Source organism: Mycteria americana, chromosome 18, assembly GCF_035582795.1.
Source record: "Mycteria americana isolate JAX WOST 10 ecotype Jacksonville Zoo and Gardens chromosome 18, USCA_MyAme_1.0, whole genome shotgun sequence".
Classification (NCBI taxonomy): domain Eukaryota; kingdom Metazoa; phylum Chordata; class Aves; order Ciconiiformes; family Ciconiidae; genus Mycteria; species Mycteria americana.
Window position 1 is genome coordinate 3107214 of NC_134382.1, and position 9212 is coordinate 3116425.

General features: G+C 49.6%; 1 long non-coding RNA gene across 2 annotated transcripts; it reads right to left on the reverse strand.

The window, feature by feature from the left end:
* Nucleotides 1-96: 96 nt before the first annotated feature.
* LOC142418599 (uncharacterized) lies at nucleotides 97-9183 on the reverse strand. 2 transcript variants are annotated; one of them, XR_012778330.1, is made up of 4 exons: nucleotides 8657-9183; nucleotides 7897-8106; nucleotides 1274-1389; nucleotides 97-685 (listed from the first exon to the last, which is right to left on the reverse strand). It is a non-coding gene; the product is annotated as an uncharacterized LOC142418599 (long non-coding RNA). The 2 variants fall into 2 exon arrangements; XR_012778329.1 differs by having other exon boundaries at nucleotides 97-1389.
* Between the last annotated feature and the right edge of the window lie 29 nt (nucleotides 9184-9212).

Below are 9212 nucleotides of genomic sequence, written 5' to 3' on the forward strand. Positions count from 1 at the left end.
TACAAATACATTAAATACTTTCCTAATCTTACTTTTACATGTAAACAATTGCTGTACTTGCATAAGGATGTTATTTGATCACCAAGGGGAAGAGAGGAGGGTGCCTGGTTGTGGCTGGAGGGGAGATGTCCACGAGACGCTTTCCCTGTTAACATGTGTTCCACGCCATGAGTCTGAGCTAGAGAATCCATGGCCTAAAACACTAGAGCATTGTTTGGTTGTTTTTTTTTTTTAGTAACAATAAAACACTTTTCTCTGATGTTTTGTTAAAAAAAAAAAAAAAAAGAAAAAATATTCTCACCCTTAATATATGCATATGTATGTATCTGCTTGTACGACATCCAGTGACTCCTCGTCCTCAGCTGCTTCCCCTCCCGGCCTCGCAGCTGGGCCCAGCGGTTTGGCGACGGGTGCTCTCGAGATCTCCGAAAGGCTCATCCGCACGGAAAACCCCCACCCGGCGGGTCTCAAGGTGTGTTTGTTAAACCTCTGCAGAAGGTCGCGTGGGTGCTCTTCTTGCAAAAGTCATTTCTGAGCCAGAACGTGAGCGGGTACGTGATGGTTTGTAGCAGTTAAATAGTTGAATTAAATGGATGCGAGTTTGTATGTAAATGAGGCCAAATATTTGCCAAGTCGGTGTGTGCACCTGATGAATTGCCCCTCGGAGGATGGGCAGCGTCAGACCCTGCTGGGAACGTGCATGTGTGACGCTGGGAGCTGCGCCGTGCAAGGACTACGATTTATTTCTCAATTGCCTTGAATGAGGAAGAAATTGCTAGAGCTTTTGAACAGCCACATGAATCAAAGTGTGTTGGGGCAGGGGAATTTGGGGAGCTTGACTCTTGGCTGGAGAGCGTGGGAACAGTGAGCGTGTGGGTAGAGGAGAGATCAGAAAGTCTGTCCCCTCTTGTCTGAGCCTTTTAATGTTAAATGTTCCAGGGGGGTGAGAACTTGCCCTGTTGGTGTCCTGCAAATGCCAGGAAGAGAGTTTTCAGAGGTTTTAAGGGTTTTTTCAGAATTGCCCAAAGGCTCTGAAAAGATGGGTTTGCAGCATGGCAAGCTTTGCATTTTCTTAAGCTAGATCAGTTAAGCTTCACGTGGAGCGCTGTGAGCAGTTTATGCACAAGACCTTGAGGTCTCCAGCTGTGGGTATGTTGCCTTGAGGTTCAGCTTCCCACAGATGTCACCACAAGGAGCGTATCTGACACCAGTCTTGGACCAAAACTGCTTCCTCTGCTCCCCTTGCACTGTTTGCCACGTGTGGCTTGCTTACCTGCACCCGTACCAAGATGTGGTTGCTTTTCAGTCACCTCCTAGATCAGCACGGGTTTGCAGGGAGTTGTGGCTCCTCAGGATGCAGCCCATGCTCCCGGAAGATCTTTGCAACATCTCCTGAAGGGCATTAAAATACAAAAAACCTAAGAGATATATGAAACGGAAGAGGGGATAAATCACTGAAAGGTTCCCGTGGGAATGTGATTTGTGGGAGCATCATCTTCCCTAAGTGAGGAGAGGTGAGCTGTGGTCACTCCCACCTAACATTACAGCAGAGCCTAAGCAGGGAGGACAGCAAATTTCCCCCAAGAATACTAAAGGTTTGGGTGTGTTGGGTTTTTTTTTCTTCCCAGTCTTGGTCCTATAAGGCCTTTTAACCACATCTTCTGGGCAGGCTTGTGAACATGGCAGGAGTTAATGCAGCTTGGCAGGAAAGAGCTGCATTAGAAGCCGTTTCCGCTGCTGGGAGCCCTTCTTGTGCTGAGGCTGTGCGCGCTATCAAAGGCACAGGCAAGGAGGAGCAGATGCATCGCTTACGTCCCCGTTTCTCTTCATTGCTGAAAATGACCCAAAGCCTGAAGAAGTCAAACAGACAATCTCAGGCCAGGTGTCTGCCTAAGGCTGGTTTCTTTCTAGGAAAGCATTTTCAGAAATGGATCAGCCATTTCTGTGAACGAGGTCATGGAATTGCACCGATACCAGACGTTGTGCTCTTGTCTGCGTGTGTTAACATGTTCAGGTTTTAACCTTATTTTCTCAAGAAGCCTCGGGTCTAGGAGCAGACCTTGGTGTGTGGAAAAATCTTTTCCCTGGGATCAGCATTCCCTGGTGCAGGAGCTGGTAGCCAAAGAGGCCATGCGGCAGGAGAGGCTTGGGAGAAGGGATTCCTCTGCAGAGAGGGTTTTTCGTGTGCACGAGGTGGGTTTAAGCCAGTAGTAATTTACACTGGTCATTGCTGCGTTCCTGCAATCTGCAGAGCTTTTGGTTCCAACCCTATAGATCGTTTTTTCTGACAAAGGAAAAACAGAGCTTCTAAAAAGTCCCGTTAATTCGCTGAGTATCCTGAAAACATTTAAAACCAATTGCAGATGTCGGCATCTCATTGCCAGAAGGGTGGCTGTGATTGTTCCTGCTGTGTTTCGTTCCAGCGTGAGTCGTTTTTACAGACGAAGGGACCTGAAGCTGGATGCCTTGTCAGAACTGTTCGCTGCAGAGCAGAAAAGTTGTACAACCATGCCGCTGGCGGCACTCACTTGATATGTTTTACAGGCGCAAGAGGGTTTAGCTTTGGGGGCAGTAAGCCCAAAATCAGATCCGCCCCAGAACGCTCTTATGCCCTCAGATCCAACACCTCTGGCCTTGCGGCACTGAACCGCCTTCAGGCGAGTTGGCTGTTGGCCGCAGGTCGGCACGCGATGGCGGTGAGGTGCTGCGTGGTAGGAGTTTGGTCAGCGCTGCCGTGCGCTGCTTGGGGCTGAAGCCACTGGGAGATGTTCAGGCTGGCAAGCGCTCTGAGCTCCCACTTTACACAGTCGGTCTGGCAGGGAGAGCTCGGCCTTTCTGCTTTTGGGAAGACGTTGGGCCTCTGCTGCTACTTGATCCTAGGCCAGCTGAGCGGCATCTTCAGCCAAGCAGCGTCAGCAGGAGCAGGAGCTCTTTGCACGCCGCTTTCTTTTAATGAGGTGCCAACCTGGAGGCTTGCGCAAGACACCGTGCGCTGATAGAAACTCCAAGCAACGGTTTGATGTGGCCTGGGGGCCACGTGCAAGCTGCAACAACCATAGGATGGAGCCTGGGGATGAGGAGGCTTCAGCCCAGAGGGTCCTGCTTGGCTGCCCATCTGCCAGCCCAGCTCTGTGGATAGGTAACCCGCAAGGAGCCGCTGCAGGAAAACCACGGTGATGGGCAAGCAACCGCAGCAAGAGATCGATTAGCCCACTCGGCTTCCAGCAGTGTGACTAAATCCCTGCTGATACCCAAGGAAACGTAAAGTTGTCTACCCTCGTATTTTCCAAGGGGCTCCGCTCGCCACTGTTGGTAACCATCATGGAACTGTGGTTTGCTGAAATAACTCCCGCTTATTTAAATGCTGCTGTAGGGATGCCCAACCATGATCTGTGGAAAGCTTTGGTCATGTGGCACTGGTTTCTCTTCCTCATTTCCAGCTGCGAAATTGCACTGAAACAGCAACGGAAATAAAACAGCTCCCGCTCCATTCAGTATTTTCCAAAGGGGAATTTGTCCAAGGGTGCAGTCGCTGTGCCAGCTGCGGGGATGGTTGTGCTGTGGTTGCAAATTGGTAAAGGGGAGAGGGGGCTTGGGGACGGCAATCTACATTTTCAGTTAGGAAAGCTTTGTATTACTGAGTGAGCGTAGGGAACAGTAAAGCCTGGCTCTTGCATGCTTGGTTGTCCTGTTGCAGCTCCCTGCAAGGGTTAATAGCAGATGTCACGAAGCAGAGGTTTACTAAGCTTGCGGGGTACGGAGCATTAGCAAACGTGGAGTGGAGCGCTGTTAAAAGTGTTTTATCACAGCGTTGCAGAGAACAGCTGGAAGGGAGCTGAAAAGATCATCTTGGCGGACGTAGCTGGTACCTTCGGGTCTCACCCATGAAGGAAAATCGGTCATTTCAGTGTTGCAGACTAAGCTATTCTGAAACAATGCCTGGTGCAAATGCTCTGTGCCATTAAAGATGGCCTAAAGTGAATAATCTGTCGGTCCCGGCCACCTCCTGTTTGTGCGAGCGTGCTGGGAAACCGCGTACTTCACCAAAAGCGGCTGGCCTGAGAAGGGAGCGGGCACTCGGCCTCTTCAGCGCTCTGCAGGGCTGCAGCACCACCGCTGCGTGAATTTATGGTGATGGGCGCAGCGCGCAGCTCTGTTCTGCTGCACAGTCCTGCTTTGGGTGTTTTCACACACCATGATCATCAAACGCGAGGAATTTCACACAACTTCTCTGCAAAACAGGGGAGTTGAGTGTTTTACCCATGCTCCAAGGAAACACATCTGACTCTTCAGGCCTTCTCCATCACAAGGTGGATATTTTGAGCAGGAGCCTGGGCTGTGGCTGACCCATCTCAAAGAAAAGCCAGTCAACAAGATTTCCCACGGAGAGACGAGGGAGCCAGCACTAGAGCTGACCGTATGCTTCAAGCAAGCGCCATCGCCAAAAACGCTTTAAATTCCTGCCCAGCCCAAAGGTTTTCTGCCTTCCCAGCAAGGCTCGCTGGCAGGGCGCTGCTCTCTTACAGCTGCAGGACCAGCGCGGAGGCCGGAGTCCAGCCAGGCTGCTGCATGCACCGGGCATGCTGCTGATTGCAGGGGTGTACGGCGCATGCGTGGCAGCCAAAAATGAGCTTTTTGTAGCTGCAAAAGCATCCCAGCTGGGAGGTGTTACTGACAGTAAGTTATTACGTGCCTGGGCAAGGGGAACAGCCGCTGCGTGCTCCGTGCTGCAGCCCGCTACTAACCAACTTTAATCTGAAGCGGTGTTTGGCTTGGAGAGCAAAGGAATTTAGTAAACTCCCGCTGCCAGATGTTAACTGAGGGGACACGCGGCTTCAGGAGAGGTGTGTTGTCCCAGTGTGAAACGCCGAGCTGGTGGACTTCAACTTCTCTTGGCTTCGGGGAGCTGTCATTTCCACTTGCCTGCTTTGTGTAAAAGAAATCACTACTCTAATGCCAAAAGTGCTATAGCAAAAAAATCGCAACTTCCAGCCACTGGTCTCCCAGTGATGATAGCATCTGCCTCGTTAGCAATAAGGTTCTATTTCAAATTAGAGTGTCTCTAGAAAAGCAGCAGCCTAGGGAGGCTGCTTAGTCCACAACATTTCCCTGCTCCAAATTTCTGTCAGCTCCAGTGGCATTTCTATCCTATATTTGCTCCAGAATGGAGCAAACTTTGGTATATTTAAGTATGTTTTTATTCATTTGCTAGGAACTGATCTAAAAATGGGTGCACTGATGAACAGAATACCCTTGGAAAAAGGGAAATGGTTTGAAAAGATAAACCTAACCGGATTGGCCTTAAGGGTAGCTGTTAGAGGGGCAGCAGAGAGATCAGCTGGGAGGCGGTGCAGGGCGACACTGGGAAAAGCACGGAGAAAAAATTATTAGGAAGCTGATAAAGAATAGAGAGATCAAAGGTGAAGTCTGGAAGGCCACAAAGTGGCAGGGAATACACATTTTTTAGTTGAAACCAGAAATTGAGTGATTTTTGCACAGAAATACAGGGCTGACAGTAGGACTCTGCCACTGAAAAGAGTACGTATGAATTGGAAGAGAATTGTAAGTTTTTCTGGTGATCGTTGGACATGCGTCTTTGGTGAAGTGAACCAGCAACAAAGCAGAAAATTGTGGTTAAAGGACATCACCGCGTCTCTTCTAAAAGTCCATATGTCTGCTGGAGATGTAAAGGGGAAAAAAAATCCAGAAGTAAAAAGCAGCTCAAGCATAAAGACAAGAATTGCGTGTGGGACCGCGGGAAGGGTGACGCTGCTGTGTAACAGAGAACTCCTTCACCACTTAGTACTTCTGTCTGCTGCAGGCAAAAGGCCTCTGGAAGTTTGTGTGTGGCTCTAAAAGTGGAAAGTGATTATGGATGTGAGAGACTGACATGAATTAAATGTTTTGATTCTGTGATGGTTATAGGACAGTTCTACTCTGCACCACTTCCTGTGCAAATCCACCAGGTCAAGCTGAAAACAGCAACTGTCCCCTCACGGCCAGGCATTCCACCGGCTGAATGGGAACTTCAAGGTCAAAGAGCAAGAGTCCTGCCCGAGCAGGACCAAAATAACTCGCCTCGGATACACGTTCAGGGATAAACGGATCTAAAGGTAAGCAGCGGTAGACACGTGCTACCCAATTTAAATTTGACGATGGCTTCTCAGGGAATATTTGTTTTTTAAAGTACGAAAAGCTGAAGAAGCGGCAGCAGAATGTGAAGCTTTAGGGATGAAAGAGCGAGGCAAAGGGAAGGAGCTCCCCAGCCTGCTGGGGATTAGACACGGGACGAAATGGAAAAAGGATCAAATTCTCCCTGAGCCAGGCGGGCTGTGGGCCAAAAATTTCTAAAAGTCTTGATAGAAACAAATGCAAAAGTTGAGTTAAAAATGGAAAAGGAAAAAACTCACCAAAAACATGGGGTGACGACACCAGAGGCAAGGCCTAAATATAGTCAGAGCTGAAGTTTGGAGCTGCGGGCCAATATTAAAACAGAATTTGGCCACAAGGACGCTGCGCTCACGTAGCCAGCGGGGTCAAGAACATTGTCGGCAGAAGCCGATTTCAATGTATAAGGTGCACAAAGGTAAAAAAAGGTAATAATAATCTTGTGGTTTGTAGGATATGTGGCAGGTGGCTGTTAAGCAACACAGGGGCAGTGCTTATTAAATCAAAAAGCATTCACTTTAAGTAAAAAAATGTGGCAAAATGGGGAAAATATGAGTCGGTGTAAGGTAAGAAAGTTGAGAGGGGCTTGTGACCCTAGGAATGGAGTTTCTGTGACCAGATGTACTTAAAACAGAAGCGCAACAGGTTTCTCGTTTCTAACAGAAGACCAAGAACACGTGGCATTGCTCTGGATACGGGGTGGATCTCTTGTAAGATCTATTCAAGTAAATCTCTTGACATGCAAATTTTACAGCTACTCCTTGGGAACAGTAGCAATATGTCTAAATGATCTGGTTTAACCTGCAAGCTGCAGTGTATTGTCAAAACCCAAAGCTGTAGGCAAAGTTGTAAAAGCTCTAGGGCTGCAGAAAGATGTAATCAAATTGAATGATTTTAGGGAGAAAAAAATACACAAACCAGTTGGAATCCTACTGGGGGGATTGGTAGGGAATCCCCCCCTACCTGGGGGGCAGGAAAGGCACTGAAAGCGTTCAGTACTTACTAAAAGTGCTTAGTACTTATTAAAAGTATTTTATGATTATGATAGTGCTCTACACAATCACAGCTCGACTCTGACAGCAGCCCGGCACTGAAGTGAGACTCCCTGACAATGAATTTCCCTCTCCTGCACTGTTCCTTTCTTCCTGTGCATCCTCACTCAAAGGTGCCGGGTCACAGGTTCCTGCCAGCGTCACCCGCTGCTGCCAGTCCCTGCACTGAGGGAACAGGGAGGGGGGCACAAATGACGCGAGCCCACCCAAAAAACAGGGCGGAGGGGAGAGGAGATTGAGCAGTGGGGTTTGATGCAGCTGCCTTCCCCAGGCATGGTATTTTCACAAGAGCCCACGGTGGTCAGGCAAGCGTGTGGCTGTTAAGGAACGTGCAGGGCCCGCAGCTCCCCTCTGGGGTGGATTTTGAGATAAAAAAACAGGGAAAGAGACAACAAAAGCTTTTCTCCTCCTCTGCTTGCATCTCAGTGTAGCTCTGTGGCTCAGCCAACGCAGGTGCTGGGGTTTTGCACAAAGGCTTGCAGTGAGCGAGGGGAGGGCAGCTGGGGTGATTTCATCTTCCCCTTCTTGGTGTCTTAAAAGCCGGCAGTAAAGGAGCACATTCCCTCTCGCTCCCCTCTCCTCCACCTTCCACTCCCTCCCTCCTGCCAGAGAGGCACCGCAAGGGGGGAAAGGCCAAAGAACACATTTTTCTGCAGCTGCACAGTTGTTGTTTCACACTCACAAGCAAGGCAGGAATGCTTAGCAAAGTGGAGCCATCTGGCCAAGGCGCTTCCAGGGTTGTTCAGCGCAGGAGACAAAGCACTGTATGAAAACAAAGATAATCTGGAGTGGAGAAGACGCCACTGAGCAAGGCTGGGCCTTGGTCACAACAGCTTGGCTTTGGAAGGTGACATTCTCAGGTGTAGTACCCTGTCACAGCAGCCACCTAAGGGGGAAAAAAAAAGTTGGAGAAAGCTTAGACAAGAAACAGTCAAGGCACCATTGCAGAAACAAGACACCTCCACAGTGCTTTGAATGGTCCAAAGTGCTTCTAAAAGTGCTCACAGAGGGGCTTCCTATCCACAGGAGGGATAAAAGGTACCACGTGCCCAAATAAACGTGTTAGTGCCTGTACAGTTGTCAAATTGTAAAAACACAGCTGGAGAGAGAGAGGGGTTGGCAGCACACGAGTAAGGATTAGGTGCAGAAAACAATGAGAAGCTGCCTGGGCAAGAGACTGCAGATGAACAGTTCTGTGGCGTATTTGGACACAGCCTGTAGAAAGCATACTTATGGCAGAAAAGAAAAGAAGAATAGGTAGGGAAGGGAATTGAGGAGTTGTACCTTAAACTCAGGTGAAGGGAAAGTAGAGGGGTCTGGGGGAAGAAGAAAAAAAAAAACCAAAACACACCCACAGGCCTAGCCAAGAAAACAAAGAAACAAACTTGGAGCAAGAGCATAGCAAGAGGTACACAGAAAGAGCTTCCGTTTATTACCTCTCAGCTGAAATAACCATGATGGTGAAAATACCAGTGTGGGTCACGCCTCTGCCTTGCAATGATAACCCTCACCTCGGGCAGCTGAGGCACAGGTAAAGAAGCTCCCTGAAACAGAGCAAAGTGAACGAACACCAGAAAAGGGATCCTGTCCGCAAGTGAGAACTTGTTAGCATGTTTTGACAGATAATCTCTAGCTCGCAGCCAGATCTCAGCGATGGAACTAGCGTAATTGAGCCGGGCAGTAAATTCCACGGCTAATGAGAGTGACGGGGGTAAAGACTAAGCGGCTGAGGCAAAGCGAAGGCAGGCACTGGAGGAATCACAAACGGCGGGAGGAGGACGAAGCAAGAGGCCGTAGCAAAGACGCGACGCTGCAGCACTCCAGAACCGGATCTGGCAGGTACGCGCGGTTCCGACAGGGGCGAGAAAGCCGCGGAGCGGCCCCTGCCCAGGGGCTGAGGTGACGGCGGCGGCGGCGGCAGCAGCTCTCGCCCCCTCAGCGCCCTCAGGGGGCGGAGGCGGGAAACGCCGGAAACGCCTCCGCGAGGCGCCG